Genomic DNA, 22,137 nt, shown 5'->3' with positions numbered 1-22,137 from the left:
ATGCTAGTGTATGGTGGCTGTATGGAATAGATGAGTAACCCCAAACTTAGAAAAGCACAGTCTTAATTGTACTTCTAGAGAATCTGTCCAAATGGAGCTCCAGTTAACTGGATCCAGTACTTAATATATTCAGAATCTCCCCATGTTTACCTCCATACACACTTTGAATTAACTAGAGGATAGTCTGCTACTTACAATTTATTATAAAAGACTATTATTTTTCACCTAGATTCAATTTCTAATTGAAATGTGTTACCTTTTGCTATATATGCAAAAAGGAAATTAATACTAGAGCATCTTTTCACTTAGCATGTAGCATTTTGAGATATGTGACTTAAAACATGTGTTTAGGAATCTATCCACCATACATTGGCCACAAAGCCTTGTCACCAACACCCTACATGCCAGTTAACACTTGTTAGTAGTAGATACACAACACAGCCTAGAGTTTAGTTTGAGTTTTCAGATTCCCATTTTTTCTATCTCCACTAAATTTGCTGTTTTATGTGCAAGTGTGCATTTAAAGGATACTATTCCTAGGTCTTTGCAGTAAGATTCTTTTTCTATAATGTCTACTCTGCCGATAGCCCTGTAAATGGAAGACTTTCATTATCTCTTTATCTTCAAATATATGAATTGTGTCTTCAGACATATGGATTCCTTGTTCTTCTTAAACCATGGTCCAATACCCACTTTTATTCCTTCTTCTGGACACATTATTACATTTACAGGAAAGTCCTCCCTCAGATCTACAAGTTGGATTCCATTTATCTCCCACATTCACTGAAGATACATTTCTTCAGGGGAGACTATATAACTCTGCATACAAATACGGTATGGTCATACTTTGAAATGAAACTTTGGCTTATGATGTTCCTATCCCTGCCCTTTCTTCTATAAGCACCCCTACGTGTAATTTGTAACAATATTCAAAGGAATATCATACTAATATTTATAGAACCAACAATTCAAGACAGAAATTGGAATTTGCTTCACATGCATTGTCTGTAATCCTAAAAGTTATCTTTGGGAACAAATGTTTTGATCCTTATTTTGTAGAAAAAGGTAATTATACTGCTCCTGGAGTTAATTAGCATTCTATAATTTACACAAACAGTTTAGAAAAGGAACACAAACTTCTATTTTTTTATTCCAAACTCATATTTATCCATTTGTCAATGATATATGGAAAATGTCATTCAACTATGGTTTCTTCTGTGTCAAAAATACATATCCTTAGAATTGTGACTACACACAAATTGAATCTATTCTTTTCATATTAATACCACATTAACATGAGAGTTGAAAAATAATAACTGGTCTGACTTAGATCCTTGAATGGCCTGTTTGAGAACTTTCTATGTAAGTGTAAGAAACATTATTGTGACTTAGTCAATTGTTAGTAAAAATAGAGCATTTTATTGTTTAATTTAGAATAAATAAAAGAACAAACATATCTATGACAAAATGATGTGTTCAGTTTCCAATTATCAAGGGAAGGTATGCCTCTTCAGTGAGGTTAACTTGGAGTATTCCAGTTACTATACCACTTGCATTCATTCTCATATTCCCTAGCAAATCCACTGATACTTTGCTGTCATATAGTTGGCAAGAAAGAAAATGGATCCCACAGCACAAAGAAACCAGGACATGATTTGAGAAGGGGAATAGACAATGCCACTCAGACAAAGTTTCCAATCTAGAAGATTATCCAAAGTCACTAGGCTTGCACTGTGGTTTTGAGATAATATTTTTTAAATGTATTTGTTTACTTGAGAGACACAGTTAAGAGGGGCAGAGGCAGAGAGAAAGATCTTCCATTCGCTGGTTCACCCCTCAGATGGCTGCATAGGCCAGAGCTGCACTAATCTGAAGCCAGGAGCCAGAAGCTTCCTCTGGGTCCCCTACATGGGTGCATAGGGCAAGGTCTTGGGCCATTCTCCACTGCTTTCCCAGGCCATAGCAGAGAGATAAGTAGGAAGTGGAGCAACTGGGACTAAAACTGGTGCCCATATGAGATTCCAACACGGCAAGCGGCCTCCTTACCTGCTATGCCACAGCGCCGGCCCCAATAATAAAATTTAAAATACAAATTACATAACCTTTGTGAGTATCCATTATCACTAAAAAAATAAACATATAATAAAAGTGAAAAAGGAGCAGAAGCAAAAACAAAAAAATGTAGTGAAAGGCAGCTTCTTTGAGTATAAAAATGTCTGAATCTATTTCTTAATATTAAATAGATAATGCTGGTTATGCGATATTAAGTGAAACAATGGCAAAGTTTTAAGCAAACTGCCCCATGATGCCTGGAAGAAAACTAATTTAGTCCTGCTCAAATAACCAAGTCCTCCCTGGTTAATTCTGAACTACAAAAGTGACTCTTCATCTTTCTCTATTTTTCTGCCATTCTGAAGCCTGCGTGTATTGTTTTACCTACTCCTCTCTTCATCACCAGGGTTGGAAGTCTGAACCCATCTATTCACTACCATTTTTGGTATCAGGTTCACCAAGAGAAGCACAACTGGATGGGCAGCATGTTATTCACAAAGAGGAAACAGAGCAAGATGAGCTCCAGTTGTGGGCATCAATCCCATGACCAGTGGGCTTCCACGGGCAGCTGACCAGGGCCAATGAACTGCAAGCAGCATTCCTATGCTACAGAATTAAGGACCCCGTCCCTCATGGCAGAAGACAGGTTTAACAGTGGAATGGGCTGTGTGCCATGTGACGTGCACACATTGAAAGAAAACAAGCGATTACACACTGAGTCTAAAATAGGGAAAGATATTCCCACACAAGGGCTTAAGTCTACATTCAACCATGGCCACGAGGGCTCCATCTCTCAGTAACGAAAGATTCCAGCCCAAGGCACATTCTTATGAATGCAAGAGGAAGGACCCCATGGGAAAGCCTGCCTTCCCCAAATAACCCCCCAACTTCCAACTTCCTCCTTTTCTACCTCTCTCTCTCCCACTAACCCCCACCACTTACCACCCTAGGCATAATCAATCCTACCTGATTGCATGTGATCAACTTCCAGTGCCTGCTGTTTTTTTGCTCTCTCTTGCATGCCTTGAGCTAGAGCACATGCTTCTCATAACCCCACTTGTTTTTGAGGGTCGAGCCTTCAGCCCTGATGCTATTTTTACATTCCCATTACCCATTTCTCTGTTGACTCTGTGACCTTGGTGTGTCCTCACAGAACTGGGTAGTCCCCGCACTCACACTCCCCTTAACTGAAAGAACTGACTAGACAGGGGTTGGCTAAGCCCCTGAAATCTCTGGAGCAGATTTACTGAGATCCCTGAGTCATGGGAGGGGTATTTCTCCTCTGGCAATTTCCCTTCTGGAATTTCACGGCTTCCACTTAAACCCAAAGTGAACATTTCCTTCTGGCATAATTGCTTTTCTTCTAAAGAGATTGATCCTCATTCTTGTCAGGCCTGCACTGAGCAGCCAGCTGGCCAGGCCTGGGGAGTCTCAGAGACTTGATGTAATGTACAGAAACCATTGTCTGTCTTTTGTAAAATTAGTAGGAGCAGGAACGGTAAAAAAGTGCCTGTGAAATATATTGACAGTATATTTGCAGAGGATAAGCATCTGTTATTTATTGAATTTATACAAACAAAACATTTTTAGTTTCATAGAAAACATATGGGATACATTTGATAAAATCAGTGCTTTGATGTGATAGTTTACTGTACAATGTAATTTGCAGAATTTTCATGATTCTTTATTTATTATATTCTTTCAAGTGCCTACACTTGCATAATTATATGTGATCAAGTGAAGTAATAAGATGTTAATCCAGAAATCAAAGCAATTACTCTAGAATAAATATAGCAGAATTGGTCATGAAACACATAGGGCATTCCAGAGAACTGACATAGGGGTATACCAAGTATACAGGGCATCATTCTGTTAGATTTTTATCCCAGTAGTGTCTGCCTTTTTCATGTTATCACACTAATTTCTAATGCTTAACATAACCTGCAAAAGCAAAGTTGAGTGTAAAGAGCCTTAGGTGTAAGATTGAGAAACCGAAACAACAAGGTTTAGGAGCACAAGTGCAATCATAAGCAGCACTGTGGATAATATGGTGGAGAAACATGGAGGCTTGTTGAGACTTTCTGCAAAATGCTGTATGGATTTGTCCATATATGCAAAGGAGATGGAGATTAATGAACATGGGTACAGGGTGTACCTAGGAAATGGTTCCACGGAAAGGGGTGCCCTGCATAATCTCATAATTATCTAAAACTAATGACTAAACAAGAGTAATCACATTAATCACAATGGCCCTGTCTGCTGTGGCAAGGACTGGAGCAGGAATTATCTGCAGAATATTTTCTTTTATTATAACAATCAGTGCTTGAGGCGTATAATTATCCCCATTTTGCAGGTAGTACGCCTGAAGTGGTACATCAAGAAATGTATGAGTTCAGGTGCAAGTCTGTCATTATTATTTACAAAGAAATGGAAGGAGAGGCATACTATGTGAAGAGCTGACCCTGTGGTGTAGTGAATTAAACAACCACTTGCGATGCAGTCCCTGTCACACACGTGGGAGACTCAGATGGAGACTAGCCCACCTCTGACCATTGTAGCCATTTGGGGAGTGAATAAATGGTTGGAAGACATGATCTCTCTCTCTCTCTCTCTCTCGTGTGTGTGTATGTGTCTCACTCACTCTGTCTCTCTGTCTCTGTCTCTGTCTCTCTCTCTCTCTCTCACACACACACACACACCCACACACACAAACATATCCCCTCAAATCGATCTGTCAATCTTGTTTTTTTAAAGATTTTATTTATTCATTTGAGAGGAAGACTACAGATAGAATGCGAGAGAGATGGACAGAGAGAAAGGTCTTTCATCCACAGGTTCACTCCCCAAATGGCCTCAATAGCCAGAGATGAGCGAATCCAATGCCAGGAGCCAGGAGGAATCCCATTCTCCCATGTGGGTGCAGGGGTCCAAGTAAATGGGCCATCTTCTACTGCTTTCTCAGGCCGTAGCAGAGAGCTGGATCCGAAGAGGAGCAGCTAGGACATGAATCGGCAGATGGGATGCCAGTGCCCCAGGCAGAGGCTTAGCCTACTATGTAACAACGATAGCCTCTCAATTTTGTTAAATATATATATATTTAAAATTTCTCTGCATTATGAGCCACTATATGATGTAAAAGGATGCTCTTGAAATCCAAGGACTGAGTCTAATTATGGCATCTATACCACACACTATTTTGCATTTAGCATTCACTAACGGGCTACCTCACAGGTATTAGGTATTCTGAGATTCTATCTGGTGTCAAATGTGTATACCTGGGTTTGGGATCTGATAAAGAACTTTAAACCTTATCTTCTAATACGAGGTAAAGAATAGGCCACGCTGTTGTGGTGCCTGCATGTAGTAATATTATTTTGGAAGGATTATACTATTGGTAAAAGTTGCAAACATCTGTACTTTTGGAAATAATAAATAAACAACTTTCTTCTATAATGGACGAAACATATATCCTGCTGAGAGTCTCCAGAAATACAGCCATACAACACATCTCGATGATAATGGCATCATGGAGTTCATGGGATAGAGTCTATGTATTTCAGAGATAAAAGAAAAAATAATGAAAGGAAAGGTATGACTTGGTCAAGTTAATAAACTTATTATTATTTTTATTTTATTTTATTAACTGAAAGACAGAGTTACAAAGAGAAGGGGAGAGAGAGAGAAAGAGAGAGAATACAGCCATACAACACATCTCGATGATAATGGCATCATGGAGTTCATGGGATAGAGTCTATATATTTCAGAGATAAAAGAAAAAATAATGAAAGGAAAGGTATGACTTGGTCAAGTTAATAAACTTATTATTATTTTTATTTTATTTTATTAACTGAAAGACAGAGTTACAAAGAGAAGGGGAGAGAGAGAGAAAGAGAGAGAGAGAGAGAGAGAGAGAGAGAGAGAGAGATCTTCCATCTGCTAGTTCACTCTCCTAATGGCCATAACAACCAGGGCTGGGCCAGACCTAAGCCAGGAGCCAAGAGCTTCTTCTGGGTCTATCCAAATGGTGCAGAGGCTCAAGTATTTGGACCAACCTCTGCTGCTTTCCCACCCGCATTAGCAGGGAGCTGGATCAGAGTGGAGCCCTGACTTGAACAGCTCCCATATGGGATGCTGCTGTCATGGACCGTGGCTTTATCCACCACACCATGAAGCCATCCCTAATGCATCTGTATTTCATTATATGTGCATTACTTTTATAGGATGTACTGCAGTAGGTTTGCTTCCCAGCTTTATAACAGACAGCTGAGGAACGTGGTGTGCCGTGACATTAGAATGGATGCTGTGTCACTTGTGGGTGAGCCTTCTTTAGTATGATTGTAGTTTTCTGATCTTGCCATGCTAAATGAAGCTCATTGTTCAGAACATCGCTATGCAGTGCATGGCCGTTTACACATAAGTGCATGTTTGTGAGTAACTTGTGTGTTCTGTCAGCAGGAATGTATAACTTCTGGTTGGATTTTCCCCAACCATCATGTTTTTCTCCCAGATCTTATGTCTCCTGTTTACCTATTTTCAAAATACTGTAGTTAAAAACCAAAATATTCTCTCTCTTAAGATAAAAAATTGCTTTTATGAGCTTCCTCTGTAAGATACATTTACCATTGATGTAATCTCCAGCTACAACTAGCTTCTATGTATATGTGTGTGTGTGTGTGTGTGTATGTGGATGTACCTAATGATTTGGAAAAAAGCAATGGCATGTGGAATAAAGAGCTCTTGATCAGAATTAAGAGAACAAAATTCATTTCTGGTTGTGCTACAAGCAAATTATGTGATTAACTAAAAACAACAGACCTCAAATGTATTTGTTGGGCTAGCTTTCATGAAAGGTGTCTAGGGGCGGGTGCCATAGCACAGCAAGATAATCCTCTGCCTGTGGTGCCGGTATCACATATGGATGCCGGTTTGAGTCCCAACAGCTCCACTTCCAATCCAGCCCTCTGCTTTGGCCTGGCATAGCAGTGGAAGATGGCCCAAGTTCTTGGGACCCTGCACCCACAAGGGAGACTGAGAAGATGCACCTGGCTCCTGGCTTTGGATTGGCGCACCTGCAGCTGTTATGGCCATTTTGGGGGGTGAACCAATGGAAGAAAAACCTTTCTCCCTGTCTCTCTTTCTCTCACTCTCTGTAACTCTACCTTTCAAATAAATAAAATATTTTTAAAAAGAAAGGTATCTATAAATTCTAATCTAAAAATCAGCAAGTTAGCAGTCACATGCATGAACTCAAGAGAAATAATATACATACTATCATTACAACCTTGGCATATTAACCTTTCTATGTGTCTTTCTGATTGCATGTCAAAATATTTGTGATTTCTGATTGCATCTGCAAAATATTTGTATGAGTAATAAGAATTTTTGAATCATTATGATGAGTGAACAATTTAACTCATCTAGAATATTAGGAAGTGCTTAATTTTTTTTCTTTTTTCTGTTACCTTTTGTTAATTTTGGTTAATATAAAGAGAGCATATTTCATGCATTTCATAAATACAATTCTAAGAAGATAGAACACTTAATAATTCATAGTAAATGTTAGTCAATTACATCCTCCAAAACAAGGAAATCATTAATGCGTATGAAAAATGGTTCATAACTTAGTTTAGTACAGGCTAAAAATATCACAGTGTGCCCTTGGTTAAACAGAGAAACACGAGCCAACAGGAAAGATGTGTGAAGCTTAATTGTTAGTATATGTAATTTAAGCTCACTTGCAAAGGATAAATGCACACCAAAAGCAGAAGTAAAAATGGCTTGCCTGGTTCCACAGCAAACAAGCAGTAAGTGCCTTTCCAATTTCCCTCCTGCCACTGGGAAAGCTGCTGGCTCTCACCATCCATTGTTCTGTCCCTGACATCTCCCTCATCTTAAATTGCACATTATGGTGGCGACTCTCTGGCTCTCCAAGGAAAGGACAAATTGCCTTCTGTTTATTTCCTCCATCAATCAGGCAGAGTAATAGGCTATTTCCTCAACCCCCAGAAATGTGTCCAGCCCAATTCAGACCCCAGTGGTTGGAAAGAGTCCAAAATCAGAACAAAGGAAGTCGGATTTGACAACCAGAGTTTATAAGAGTAATGGTGACCACTTGGAAATTTTAATTATGGCCTGTCTTTCTGACTCCTGGCAAAACTTAATAGTTCTTTTTGTGGAGCAGTGAGGAACTCATAAGAATGGAGATTAAGAAGTCTTAATCTTGTCAATATCTGAAACAGCTGCGTAATATCCAAAATATTCCCTTTCACTGCTTCCATTTACACATATAGGAAATAATAATAATATCTTCAGCATAGAACTGAAGGCTCAGACTCTGGTACTTAACCCTTTATATCTCTGTACTCCAACCTGCATTCTATTCTTTTATCATCATCCATTGTTTAGTCCTAATAAACTGAAATTCCATGTATCTTGGCAATAAAAAATTCTGGGTGGAACATTTCAACCTTACCCTTTGTTTAACTTGCTAACTTAGAGGCATACTTGTCCATGGATCTTTCCAAAATCCCTGTGTTAGAATTGTTTAACAACATTTGTATGCCTTTTTCCACCTAATTCATGTCAAATAACTTTAGTGTACTCTACGCTTCATTATTTGATTGTTTAAATCCAAGAATCACACACACACACGCACACACACACATATGTAAGTAACATGGATCATAATTTATTCATTTTAATGTCTACCATAAGATAGGTTAACTATTTCAATACATTTTTATTGAATGAATGAATGAATAAATAACACTCAGTCCTCTATAAGTAAAATGGGAAGTAGGGCTCTGACATTCACTTCAGCTATAAAAATAAATTGAAAACACAACTAGTCAACATGAATACAGAAAAGAAAAATGGACCAGCAATGTGGCTTGGCAGATGAAGCCTCTGCTTGTGCCAGGAGTACCTCCTCTTTGATTGCTGTGTTCAAGTTCTGACTATTCTGCTTCTGATCCAGCTTCCTGCTGATGCTCCTGCGAAGGTAGCAGAAGATGATCCAAGTACTTAGAACACTGTCAACCATGTGGGAGACCAAGATGGAGTTCATGTGTCCTGGCTTCAGTCTGGTCCTGTCTTGGCTGCTTGGTGAGTGAATCAGGGTATGAAAGATTCTCTCTCTCTAGCTCTCTATGTCTCTCTCTTTCTCTCCCTTCTCTTTTTATATCTCTGACTTACAAATAAATAAAATAAATAAATATTTTAAAATTATCTATTACTTTATTTTTATGTAATTAACAAAACTTGTCCTGCAAAATGGACCACCTGGTAAACAAATAGCTTTGCTTTGACAGAGATGATGGTGTATGTAATTAGATAAATAGAAAAGATTTAAAGATAGTTAATTACAAAGGTAATACTGAGAATACAAAAATTAGGCACATTTCAAAAATAAAGATATTTAGAGAAAGAAAAGCCAATTTCCTTATCAGCAAAATAGTAATACTCATTCATTTGAATCAGTGAATATGTGGACTCTATAATATAATATAATATTATATAATATAATAGGAAAATTCCCAGCATCAGTATCTTTAATATTTCAAAAATTTGTGGAAAAATGAAACTAAAGTAAGTTTATTTTGGTGCAAGAGGTTTTCAAAGTCATGTATAATTTTTTAAATTTATATTTTCTATGAACTTTTTATATTTATTTAAAAAGCAAAGTTACAGGGAGAAAGAGAATCTTCCATTTGCTGATTGGATTCCAAAATGGCTACAAATATTGGGACTGGACCAGACCAAAGCCTGGAGCAAGGAACTCCATCCAGATCCCCCACGTGGGTGGCAGGGCCCAGGCACTTGGTCCATCTTCTGTTATTTCGTTAGGTGCATTATCAAGGAGTTCGATCAGAAGTGCAGCTGCTGGAACATGAGCGAATGGTCATATGGGATACTTACATTGCCTGTGATGGTTTAACTGACGCTGCATGGTATAGGCCTATGATTTTTTTTTTTTTAACAGGCAGAGTTAGAGAGAGAGAGAGAGAGAGAGAGAGAAAAGTCTTCCTTTCCGTTGGTTCATCCCCCCCAAATGGCCCCTACAGCCGGCGCCGATCCAAAGCCAGGAGCCAGGTGTTTCCTCCTGGTCTCCCATGTGGGTGCAGGGCCCAAGGACCTGGGCCATCCTCCACTGCCTTCCCAGGCCACAGCAGAGAGCTAGACTGGAAGAGGAGCAGCCGTGACAGAATCCGGCACCCCAACAGGGACTAGAACCCAGGGTGCCAGTGCCGCAGGCGGAGCATTGGCCAAGTGAGCCAAGGCGCCGGCCAGGCTAGTGATTTGAAGACTCCTGGCATATATTTCTCAACAACCAATTAGAATTTCATACAAATCACCACAAAAAATTATTATATCCAAAAGTTTGATCCAATTTAAACAAATTAAGAATGAGAATAATTCAAGTGGAATTAAAATAGAATTAAAAGATAAGCTTACTTTGGTGAAAAAAATTGAAATCTATGCATACATTTTTTGTAACATTAACTTTTTGAGTATTCCTTATACTACACATTTTAATTTTTGTACCAAAATATGACTTATTTTTAAATTCCAATTTTTCAAAAACTTTTTGAAGTATGCCATATAAAACTTGATTATGAACTACTAGCTTTGTTGCTTTCATGTAAATGAAGATCTTCCTGATAATCCCCAAATTTAATTGATCCGGTATCTTACTTTCTATAGATATTGGGATTTCCAAATTTGGGAGTCTATCTGGTCACAATCTAGATCTTATTTGACTTTTATAAAGAGGCTTCAGAAACAAAACCATACCCATTACAGCTGGATCTTTAAGGTAGTTTAAGGATCTGCTTGACTTTTTTTTTTCTTGCTATTCCAGAATCAGGTGGACAACAGCACATTCAACACCGCAGAACAAACATTTCATGGTCCTGGCAGGAGAGTCAGTTTTTCTACGGTGAGGACGAGGAAACAACAGTACAAGAAACAGATTGGTAAATCAGGCTGCTTCAAGCCACTTCTCTTCTAAGGACTAACACAGAGAGCTTCCTGGTTTTGCTGATTGAGACAGACTGTACTATTTCTGTCTGGTTCCTGTGACTGTCCTGTTTTAAGCACAAAGCCTGCTTGGGGATTCACCTTTTTCCCAAGGTTTCAGTTTGATTATGTGGCACTTAGTCTAAGTGACATCCTTTTGATTTGGTAGGGTCTGCAGGATCCAGACACTGGAGCCCAGTCCAAAGCAACAATGATCTCGATAATCTCAATAACAGAGGTACCTTCTAGTGTTCGCCTTAATCTTCCTCATTATTATTGAGGTTTACAATCTCTTCATATACTCTATTAACATTTACATCTAAATTCTGAATGTTTGTGTTATTTCTTTCTGTTTGATTTTATTTTGTCTCTCAACAAATTTGAACTGCTCTTAGTTAAGTTTTCATGGATGATATTTTGGCTGTTGTGGAATCTTTCCATTTAGCAAATAGCCATTTTTGATGAATAATCTCTTTTCCTTTCTGGTAGTTCTTAATATCTCCATATTTTGTGTTCTGCTGCCTTGAAGAGTGTGGAATTATATTTATCTATTAGTTGTGGAATTCTTCGTGTCTCTAAGTTCTGAAGATATATGTCTTTCTCCAATTCCTCAGTCTTCTTTGTTCAAATATTGCTACTTTTTTTTCTTTATTATCACATACTTGATAGAAGAAAAATCTATTTTCCATTTCCATCTTTTTTGCACTCGGAAGCCTATTGACATTTATTTCACTACATGACTTCTCTACCTCGTGATTGACACTACTGTAATGGAAGTGGAATGAATTCTATGTTGTGATAATTAGGAAAACAAAAGTACCTTTGCCATTTTTCTAGGTTTATTAAAGTTTAATTGATTACTAATCATTGTGCGTAAAGTGGAAAATATGATCATTTAATAAATATATAGAATGTGAAATGATAAAAACAATCAAGATAATTCACACGTCCATCACTTCCATAGTGATTTGTCTATGTTTGTGATAAGAACAATAAAATCTACTCTCTTATCATATTTCAATATAGTGCAGTTAGTCATAGTCACCATGTTGTACGTTAGATCTTAAGAATTTTCCTACCTTATAATTGAAGATGTGAACCCTTTGACAAATATCTCCCCATCATTCCATCCCCCATCCCCTGACAATTAATCCTCTGCTCTTTGCTTTTACAAATTCAAGGTTTTTAGATTACACATGTAAGTGAGATCATAGAGTATTTTTCTTTGTGCCTGGCTTACTTCACTTAACAAAATGCCGTCTGGATTCATAATGCTATTGTAAAACATATATTTCTTTCTTGTGTGTATGTAATATCCCAGGGTACATTTATATCAAGTTTCTGGTCCATGCAGCCATTGGTGGGCACTTAGCTTGTGTCCATATGTTAGCTATTGTGAACAGCACTGCATGGACAGAGCAGGACAGATATCTCTTAGAGATACTCATTTCATGTTGGTCAGTTCCGCCTTTGGGATCTGGCCAGAGTGCCCACTATTAACCCCTCCTGATGCCTAACTCAACACTAAAACTTGTGACAAAAGTAGCAACATGTTCTAAGCCTGACCATTCCTTCAAAGTCTCATTGTACAATCATTCTTGCTTTATGTTTAGTGTGTTCTAAATAAAATCACTAGAACCATGGTTATGTAATGGATGCTACTTCTGGACCCCGGCATTTCTAGAACATTGTTTGAAGGTGTATCATATTATTCATTAGAATACTTTCATTTTTTTTTTTTTTTTTTTTTTTTTTTGACAGGCAGAGTGGACAGTGAGAGAGAGACAGAGAGAGAGAAAGGTCTTCCTTTTGCCGCTGGTTCACCCTCCAATGGCCGCCGCTGCAGCCGGCGCACCGCGCTGATCCTGGCAGGAGCCAGGAGCCAGGTGCTTTTTCCTGGTCTCCCATGGGGTGCAGGGCCCAAGCACCTGGGCCATCCTCCACTGCACTCCCTGGCCATAGCAGAGAGCTGGCCTGGAAGAGGGGCAACCGGGACAGAATCCGGCGCCCCAACCGGGACTAGAACCCGGTGTGCCGGCGCCGCAAGGTGGAGGATTAGCCTATTGAGCCACGGCGCCGGCTTTAGAATACTTTCATTTCAATCCCTTAAAAATCAACGTGAGCTTTCTAAAATTGTTTGTTGTGTTTTATTACATGCAATTATTCATGCATATTCATATATGTTTCTATCATTAAAAATAATGTCATTTTCTCAATTTAGGTGTTTGACCACATATCTTAAGTAAGCAAAAACTTTGTGGAAGTGACAGTGGATTTCTCCTGTCAATTAATTATCTTTTCTCCAAGACAGGTACTTGATACTATTCACCCTTGTCAGACCAGAATTGCTCCCTGAAAGGCCATCTCTTTAATTTTATTTTACTGATAAACATTAGCAAGAAAAATACCATTTCTCCATCTTCTCTCTATTACATTACTAGTCTACCTATATATTTTAAATTGTCTATAGGTCTTGCTAAAATAAAAAAGGAAAGTATTCCAGTTCCTATCTAATGCCATTCCTATGTGGAACCACAGGATCTCATGCCTCCTCTTATTCAAGGACTTAAACAATTGTCTCTCAGATCTCTAATTTCCTCCAAATTGGATTTATTCATAAATGTAAAATTGCATGATAATACCCCTTAATGAGAAAAATTCTGTCTGGGATTTCAATTCACCTATCACTAAATTTCTCAACAACACTCTTAGAATAACACTCTCTAATTTTACTTCCTCTTTTCCTACCACTCCACTCTCATTAGATTGTGTACCTTACTACTACATTGAAACTTCTTTTCTGAAGCCCACAAAAGTCATCTGTCTTGCCAAGTCCAGTGATCATCATTGTTCATCTCAAACGCCATCGACATTTGAAACACTCTGGCACTACCTTCTTTTCGAACTCCTTTCTTCTCTTAGGTGCCAGGACGTCTCATCATTCAGACTCTTTCCCACTACCTCCATGGCAATTCTGGCTCAGTTTCCTTCTCTGGCCCCTCATTTTCATCCTGAGCTTGAGATGGTATAATCTCCCTGACTTCAGTCTTTTGGTTTCTCATGGCCAGCCACACAGATTCCCTTAGCCATCCTATACAATCAAGGCTGTACATGGGACCACTTGAATCCCAGATTGTGTAATTCCAGATCTTAACTATGTCCCTAAGTCCCAGATTCATGAATCTGGTTCTCATCATTTCACTTGTTTGTCTTGGAATTAAAATCCAATATGTAAATGAAAACTTCTGTTTTTAAACCATAGCAATACCCCCTCCTCACAATCGAATCTACTTTTTTTTTAACTTTTATTTAATGAATATAAATTTCCAAAGTACGATTTATGGATTACAATGGCTTCCCCCCGATACCGTCCTTCCCACCCACAACCCTTCCCTTTCCCACTCCCTCTCCCCTTCCATTCACATCAAGATTCATTTTCGATTATCTTAATATACAGAAGATCAGCTTAGTATACATTAAGTAAGGATTTCAACAGTTTGCTCCCACACAGAAACATAAAGTGAAAAATAATAGATGATTTTTTTTAAATGATGATGAAATCAGATCAGACCTATTGTCATGTTTAATCCCAGTGAGAGTCAAGTTGGGAGTTGATAATTTCTTTTCTTTTTTTTTTTTTTTTTTTTTTTTTTTTACAGAGGATCAGTTTAGTATGCATTAAGTAAAGATTTCAACAGTTTGCACCCCCATAGAAACACAAAGTGAAATATATTGTTTGAGTACTCGTTATAGCATTAAATCTCAATGCACAGCACATTAAGGACAGAGATCCTACATGAGGAGTAAGTGCACAGTGACTCCTGTTGTTGACTTTACCAATTGACACTCCTGTCTATGGCATCAGTAATCTCCCTATGCTCCAGTCATGAGTTTCCAAGGCTATGGAAGCCCTCTGAGTTCTCCGATTCTTACCTTGTTTAGACAAGGTCATAGTCAAAGTGGAGGTTCTCTCCTCCTTTCAGAGAAAGGTACCTCCTTCTTTGAAGACCTGTTCTTTCCACTGGGATCTCACTCACAGAGATCTTTTGCCAGAGTGTCTTGGCTTTCAACGCCTGGAATACTCTCATGGGCTTTTCAGCCAGATCGGAATGCCTTTAGGGCTGATTCTGAGGCCAGAGTGCTATTTAGGACATCTGCCATTCTATGAGTCTGCTGAGTATCTCACTTCCCATGTTGGATCACTCTCCCCTTTATTTATTCTATCGGTTAGTGTTAGCAGGTACTAGACTTGTTTATGTGCTCCCTTTGACTCTTTGTCCTTTCATTATGATCAATTGTGAACTGAAATTGATCACTTGGAATAGTGAGATGGCATTGGTACATGCCACCTTGATGGGATTGAATTGGAATCTCCTGGCATGTTTCTAACTCTACCATTTGGGGCAAGTCAGCTTGAGCATGTCCCAAATTATACATATCTACTTTTGTAAGTGGCACAGATTTGCTTAGGACCATAACCCAAGCCACTCTTCAGTTTCTTACTTCTCTCATCCATAATAAGGAATTAGAAATTTTCCATCTACTCAGTCTTCTACATATGCTCCTCCCAACATCATTTCTTACTACTTTCAGCAACTCCACCTGAATTTAAACGAATGAAGGTCTGACCTAGGTTGAAATCCTCTGAGCTTTCACCTTAATTCTAGTTATCAAACTCTCCTTCTCTTCATCAGTTTCCATAGGGCACGCATGATTCTTCTAAAAACAGACTGTGTAACTTTTCTGACTAAATTCTCCTGGAGAACTACTGTCAAACTAAAGTTAAGTGAAGCCTCGACCTGTCTGAGCCCAATGGTGAAGTCACCCTGATTCTTCACATCCAGCTCGTTGGATTCCTTGTCATGATTTTTCTATGGTCACGCTGGCTCCAGTGCTTTTCCTAAACTCAGTTCAACCCTATGGCCTTAGCACTTGCTCTTAGATGGTTTTTGTGAAGAATTTTTAACTGGTTTCTTTTTATCCTACAGATTTCTGGTCAAAAGTTTTCTTCTCAGAGGTTTTCAGTCACTACCTTATAAAAAGAACTTCTAATACACATTTGCATTTTCTGAAACTTACAGCTAATTAACATTCTATTTCCATTATTTATTTTTTATTTCCCATTATAAGTTGTATTTTGTGAGTCAGGGATTCATTTGTTTGCTTACTGTCATTTCCTTAGACTCTTATAAAAAAAGTGTCTGAAAACAATGGGTGTTAAATAATTATTCTCCATGGGCAGCAGGTTAAAGCCACAGCCTACAGCGCCGGCATCCCACATGGGCACCAGTTTGAGTCCTGGCTGCTCTGCTTCTGATCCAGCTCTCTGCCATGTCCTGGGAAAGCAGTAGAAGACAGCCCAAGTCCTTAGGCCCCTGCACCTGCATGTGAGACCCGGAAGAAGCTCCTGGCTCCTGACTTAGGATCAGCTCAGCACTGGCCATTTTGGTCATTTGGAGAGTGAACCAGAGGATGGAAGACCTCTCTCTCTCTCTCTCTCTCTGGCTCTACCTCTCTCTGTAACTCTTTCAAATGAATAAAATAAATCTTTTAAAAATAATTATTCTCCAAATGAGCAAATGAGTGTGTATAATATCTCATCATATATCTTATATTTTGTACAACTTATGGTCATTTATATAATCATGTATTCAATAATTCAAACTAAGATCTATTTGACTGGCCTGCGCCAAGGCTCAATAGGCTAATCCTCCTCCTCTGGCGTTGGCACCCCGGGTTCTAGTCCCGGTCAGGGCACCGGATTCTGTCCCAGTTGCCCCTCTTCCAGTCAAGCTATCTGCTGTGGCCTGGGAGTGCAGTGAAGGATGGCCCAAGTGCTTGGGCTCTGCACCCACATGGGAGACCAGGATAAGCACCTGGCTCCTGGCTTTGGATCAGCGTGGTGCGCCGGCCGCAGCAGCCATTGGAGGGTGAACCAACGGTAAAGGAAGACCTTTCTCTCTGTCTCTCTCTCTCTCACTGTCCACTCTGCCTGTCAAAAAAAAAAAATCTATTTAACTCCCAAACCCATTCTGTTTACACTAACTTCTTTTTCAGATCGCAGCCTTAACTGGTCTATTCAAAACTATTTAAATTGCATTCACTTACGAAAATTTGTCAATTTCGGTTCCACTCTGATATACAAGTATGTTTATCCTTGAGCTAGTTGGTGTGGATCTGGAATGAGTTTTAGGAGATTTAACTTAGAAGATAATTTAGTTTCATGATGTTCTTTGTATTATCTGGATTTAATTTGTTAATTTTCTGTAACTGCTCATTCTTATATCATCTCTGATGCAGCTCCCTGCTAATGTGCCTGGGAAATCAGCAAAATATGGCTCAAATGCTTGGGCCCTACCACCCATGTGGGAAAAGCTCCTGGCTTCAGGCTGGCCCAGCTCTGGCTGTTGCAGCCATTTGGGGAGTAAAACAGTAATTGATAGATCTCTCTCTATCACTCTCTCTGCCCCTCCCCCACACTCCTCTGTAATTCTGCCTTTCAAATAAGTAAATAAAATCTTTTTTTTTTTTTAAATAAACACATGGTTGTTAATAATTGGTCCCACTCTTCTCTGTAAGGAGAAAACTTGTGTAGATTTCCCCACCTTGTAAGAAGTGGAAGAGGGAATAAACCACAGAGATACCAATCTGTATCTTCACTTTGGCTGCTATGTGTACTAAAGACAGGACCTTCATTACCGATGAGAGAGTCCTGGTCCACAAGTTATGCTGCTTATCAATAATATTACACATTCAATAGCACACACTAAGTGGATAATGCTGAAACATGACGTGATTCAAGCATTAAGTAACATGACATACTCTTCTGTTCCAGTCCTGATGGTCATCTCTTTGGTTTGGGGATAGAATGACAAGTAGTGAAGAACTAGGGGTGCTTACTTTTCATATAACTGTTAAAACCAGAGTTAAACAATTAATATTTTGTTTTTGGTAGCAGGGATACTTCAATTCCTGGCATCAAATAGAAACAAACAACATCAAAAAAAATTCTCCGATGCTGAATACATCTTCAGATTCATTTCCATTCTCTTCTACTTAAACTTCCTACTTAATGCTTCAAACACCAAAGAACCTCTCCTTGGATTCAGACACCTTTTTATAACACCTGAGACTTAGCTTTTCCTTCTTTCTGTATATTGCAATATGTCTGTCTATCTAGCTATCTCTAAGTAGAGAGTGGGCTCCTACGTCACAAGGTGTAACAATAATATTTTAAAAAAATATTTATTTATTTGAAAGGTGGAGTTACAGAGAGGCAGAGGAAGATAGATAGAGAGAGAGAGAGAGAGAGACATCTTCCAACTGCTGGTTCACTCCCCAGATAGCTGCAATAGCCTGAGCTACGCTGATCCGAAGCCAGGAGCAAGAGCTTCTTCCAGGTCTCCCACATGGAAGCAGGGACCCAAGGAGTTGGGCCATCTATTACCTTCCCATAGCAGAGAGCAAGATCAGAAGTGGAGTGGCCAGGACTCAAACCAGTGCCCATACGAGATGCATTGCAGATGGCGGTTTTACCTGCTACACCATAGTGCTTGCCCCAGTAATAATAGTAAACAATGATTATTTCCCTTTATATTCCTAACCTCTAGCACAGTGCTGGTCATAGAAACTGATGAATAAATCCATTATTTACAAATATTTAGGTTTCAAAGTTAGAGTTGACTATGGATAGTGAAATGGAGATTGGAAATACTGGGTATCATTTACTATTCAATAAGGCTCCGTCATCAGCAGGGAGAAGGTGCCATTTTAATAGGATTTTGATGGATCTAGGAATGTGGGCTCTAATAGCTAACTTCTTAAATTCCAACCATTCCTTGATGTTTCCTTGCTCTGTGTCTTTGGACAGCCTTTAACCTCTGAGTTCCAATCTCCTCTCTTCAAATATGGGAACGCTGAGAATTTGTACAATCAATTGGATTCAAATTGGACTTAAATAAAATAGAAAACCCAGATGTCTTTAGCACGACATCAGCACATAAGAAGGGCTCATACATGTGGGTGGTTGTAGACAAATGATATTCTTTTAGGGCCTTGAGTGGTTGTCTTCTAGGAAGAATGGTCTCTTCTGAACTGTATGAAAAATGTATTACTTCACCCATGGGAAGTACTGATTCTATCCAGCTAAAACTGTAAGTTTTACTTTATGATATGATATTTGTTCTTAAATAATTGAAATAAACATCTGTTGAAGTTTATTTGGCTTCTTTAATGTTTGTATATGTTTGCCCTGTCTTAGGAACCATGCTGTGAATTACAAATTCAAAGCATAATACAACATGTCCTGACCATAAAGAATTAGTAGCATGGCAAGAAATAAAAAGTAGCCTACCAAGTTGTTTTCTGGAACACTTGTCCTGTCTAGACAGATTGTAGTCTGTTGGGTAAATACAGATATTAATCAACTGATTCCTCACACTTAATGGTTTCTACTAAAGAATGCTAGCAGCTGTGGTACCATAGAGAGGTGTGCTATGGCTAACATGCTTATTAACCTTCAAGACATGAGGCTGGCAATGTGGCGAAGGGGGTAAAGCCACCACCTGCAGTGCCAGCATCCCATATGGACACTGGTTCAAGTCCCGGCTGCTCCACTTCCAATTCAGTTCTCTACTATGACCTGGGAAAGCAGTATAAGATGGCCCAATTCCTTGGGCCCCTGCACTCACCTGGAAAGACCCGGAAGAAGCCAATTGAGGAGTGAATAAGCAGATGGAAGACCCCTCTCTCTCTGTCTCTCCTTCTCTCTCTGTGTAGCTGACTTTCAAATAAATAAATAAACCTTAAAAAAAAACCTTCAAAGGCATGAGACATGTAGACCTGGTATTTGTTTAGACAGTAAGAATCCTTCCATGTTCCCCTCTCTCGTGTGGTATTTGATATTCACGTACTTGAGAATTTTTACCATTAACCAAACACTTTTATTGTTATAGTAGTCTAGTTATGAGAACAAACACTAACTAAATTTGAAAACATACTCCAATAGTGAAATATATCTGTACACTCTTTTTTTTCTCTGTATATGTAGAATGTATGCAAGTGCTCTGAACTCAATTGCTGTTTTCTTTCTAAAATGATAGAATAAAAATTCTTAGGAGTAAATGTGTGAAAGGTCACATGTTACATGTAAAATAAGTTGTGAACAAGCCATCTTAGTAATTTTTGTATGACAAGTGTTAGTAAAATGATGCAGGTCTTACCTGTGGCAGCATCTATGTCCTGGACACCATCCTAGGCTCTATCTCCTGCTGCCATTGCAGGAAGCCAGGTGACCAGAAGGCCCAACCACCCCCACCCTAATAGGATTTGCTGCTCCTATTTACCTGCCCCAGGCAGAGGTGTAACAGGACCTGTTCTGGACCATGGGCTCTCTCTCCTGATTCTTCTATCTTCCTCTCTAGCCCTCTCCCCAGATCCTCTCCCCCTAGCTCATCAGGCTTCTCCCACCCAATCATAAATCTTTCCCTTAACTCAGGTGTTTGGTGTGTTTTGTGGTGGCCTTACAACAAGTACTAGAATATTGGCAAAAGTACTCAGAAGTATCACACACCATTCATATAGCACCACTACATTTTATTTAGGAGATTTTGTTCTATGCATAACTCAAACTAAAGCACAAGTACAGTTTACCATATGGAGAGCTTGTGTGTGTGTATCTACAGAAGACCAGACATGCACACACATGCACATACATGCACAGACCTGACAAGTTTCAATACTAAACATCAGGGCATGGTACTTGGTAGAGCAGTGAGGATGACACCTGCACTCCATATGAGAGCGCCTGAGTTTGAGAACTGGCTCTGTTTCCACATTCCAGCTCCCTGCGGATGTGTACCCTGGAAGGCAGCATGTAGTGGCTCAAGATGGTTGGGTCCCTGCCACCCACATAGGAGACCCAGTTTGAGCTCCCAGCTTTTGCCTGCATCAACCCTGATTGTTGCTAGCATTTGGTGCAGTCGATGGGAGCGCTCACTACCTGCCCCCTTCCCCTCTTATCTGCCTCTCTCTCTGTGTCTCTCTCTGCCTTTCAAATAAATACAATAAGTAAATAGATGTTTAGTTAATAAACATTAACATCAGTGAGCTGTTGCAGAACAACTGTTCAGCCTCACCCTCTCCACACAAATGTGCATTGGTATATTTCCCTGACAGGATCATGGGATTTCAGACCTTGGCTACCACATATGAGCTGTCTTCTGAATCTAAATTCACATTTTGACCCCAAGCTGCATACGCTTCAGAAGCAATGAAAGAGAAAAGTGTATCAGTTACTGGTGAAGGGGGCAGAAATGCGCTTTACAGCAAGCACACAGCAGTTACTGTGATGAATTCTCCAAGCCTCCCATGAACCCAGTCAGACTTGGTCGTGAATTTTCTCAATTTACAATTTCCCTGGGCAAGTCACATAGCATTTCCTTTAGTTTCTTTTCAGTATAAAACTTACAGTGGATATTAAGTATCATTGTTATATAATCGTGTATACTTTAAAGTGTCATGAAAATGCAAAATATTGGTTGTTAACTATCAATCTTTCCCAAATATGAAAACGTGTTAAAAATGTTTACCTATTTATTTATTATACTGGAATGTTAGAGAAAACTGATACGGCAGACAGAGAGAGATCTCCTACCCAGTGGCTCACTTTCCCAGTGTCAGCAGCAGCCAGGAGTGTTGTAAGGAACTCAATCCAGATCCCCCATGTAGCGACAGACACTACAGTCTTTGAGCCATCACCTGTTGCCTCCCAGTTTGTGCATTGGCAGGAACCTGGATGAGAATCCGAGCCAGGACTTCAACCCAGGTACTTAGATTTGGAACGCAGGCATTCCAAGCTGCTCCTTAACCCTGCATCAATTACCTACCTGCAAAAATCCTAACTTTTAAATAAAGAAAAATTCCAACCAGTCTCTTCAAAGTTTTTTATATACTAAACTGTTTACAGTTACAGTGAATAACTCTGAGGTTTACTGTGACCAATAAACATCTTTCAGCAACTAAAATACTTTCCCTCTCTAGTGAAAATTCAGTGTAAAACTACCAGAA

At 39.2% G+C, this 22,137-nt stretch overlaps 1 long non-coding RNA gene across 1 annotated transcript; it reads left to right on the top strand.

The window, feature by feature from the left end:
- Positions 1 to 9,025: 9,025 nt before the first annotated feature.
- On the top strand, positions 9,026 to 19,285 carry LOC138848719 (uncharacterized). Its single transcript, XR_011386815.2, has 3 exons — positions 9,026 to 9,156; positions 10,913 to 11,308; positions 16,313 to 19,285. It is a non-coding gene; the product is annotated as an uncharacterized LOC138848719 (long non-coding RNA).
- Positions 19,286 to 22,137: the final 2,852 nt, after the last annotated feature.

The sequence above is a fragment of the Oryctolagus cuniculus genome, chromosome 2 (assembly GCF_051225735.1).
Source record: "Oryctolagus cuniculus isolate XC-2025 breed Fujian yellow rabbit chromosome 2, ASM5122573v1, whole genome shotgun sequence".
Lineage (NCBI taxonomy): Eukaryota > Metazoa > Chordata > Mammalia > Lagomorpha > Leporidae > Oryctolagus > Oryctolagus cuniculus.
The sequence above is the reverse complement of the archived record's forward strand: the minus strand, read 5'-3'. Positions and strand labels throughout refer to the sequence as shown.